Source organism: Protobothrops mucrosquamatus, unplaced genomic scaffold (assembly GCF_001527695.2).
Source record: "Protobothrops mucrosquamatus isolate PMUCROS unplaced genomic scaffold, P.Mucros_1.0 scaffold1793, whole genome shotgun sequence".
Taxonomy (NCBI): Eukaryota; Metazoa; Chordata; class Lepidosauria; order Squamata; family Viperidae; genus Protobothrops; species Protobothrops mucrosquamatus.
The window spans coordinates 36,180-36,781 of NW_015387931.1; positions in this window are offsets into that span (position 1 = coordinate 36,180).

Sequence of the window (602 nt, forward strand, 5' to 3'; positions counted from 1 at the left end):
AAAATTGCTTTTGTTGTTGATATAGGTTTGGTGCATATAATCCCACAAGAAGACATTTTTTCCCATTCAAGATGATTTCCACAAATACAAATCTTCCTTCTGCATCAGTATCTATTAATTTTGGTATCAATTCCTTCTTGATATAAAGAACTACACCCGCTTTTTTCTTTTGAGAGGAGGCCACAAAATGTACACCCAAAGACTCTTTAACCATCATAAATATGAATCAGTTGCTAAGTATCTGAATTTTGATCATGTGACCATAGGGATGCTGCAATAGTTGTAAGTATAAAAATGGTCATAAATCACTTTTTTAGTGCCTTTGTAACTTTGCATGGTCATTAAATAAACTGATGTAAGTTGAGGACTACATATATATTTACTTATATATTCATTTGAAGTACTAGCATGCTAATTGTGGAATTTCCTCCCTAGGGATGGGGGATCAGTTCCCTATATTGTTTTAGAAGGAAAGAAAGACTATACTATTTTATATGTATTACTGTTCCTCAGTTTGAGAGCCACTTCCAAATTTCTCTGTATAAGAATTCTTCCCTTTAATTTTATAAGGCACTTTTAGTATATTTTTAAATTGTATTTCC